Below are 815 nucleotides of genomic sequence, written 5' to 3' on the forward strand. Positions count from 1 at the left end.
TATGATTTACAATGATGTGTGTTTTTTTTTTTTTTAAATTGCAAGTAATTTTAAAGGAAATATTGGTATGTTTTGGATAAAATAACTGGCCGCCGTCGGACCGCCGATCCCCGGCGAGCAAATACTGGTAACCGTTGACATTTGATGGTAATAAGACGGAAAGTTTATATATAGATTAGTTATTTTCCACGTATTTATTTCCATAAGTAACTTGCATGAGCATACTAAAAATATCGATATAAGCAAAATAATTTGAAGCCAATGGTTCCCAAAATAACAGTTATGTGAGCGAAATGCTCATAGCGTCACCAACGACGGGTTAATATTAATTCCCGACCTTGGTGCTGAAGAAACGTTTCCCCCACCCCACCCAGGGTTTTTAATTTTTGCGGTGCGTGTTTTTGAGCAGGAATTCCGGGAGTGGTGGCAGGAATTTGGCAGAAATGGAACACTAAATATTGGAGTCGAAAAAAGTTGAAAAATAAAAATGGGTGGTGGTGGGGACATGTACGTATATTAATTATGATCCAATGAAACTGGGGTGGTCGACTTTTATGATGGCAATAAGGCCAAATTTTTCACAGCGATGATTATTATATTGGTATTTTTTTTTTATTTTAAACAAAAATGTAAAATCATTTCAATGTATAACCACCAATTTGTTTAATTTACAATTGCAAGGGTCAATCGACTTCTGATCCCGAAACTGTCTTACAGAACACCAGTTTACAGAATTATAATAGGACAAAACGTTTCCCCCGCTCCACCCTGTTTTTTTTTTTCAGGGGGCGTGTTTTTGAGCAGGAATTCCAGGA

This window comes from Acyrthosiphon pisum, chromosome X, assembly GCF_005508785.2.
Source record: "Acyrthosiphon pisum isolate AL4f chromosome X, pea_aphid_22Mar2018_4r6ur, whole genome shotgun sequence".
Classification (NCBI taxonomy): domain Eukaryota; kingdom Metazoa; phylum Arthropoda; class Insecta; order Hemiptera; family Aphididae; genus Acyrthosiphon; species Acyrthosiphon pisum.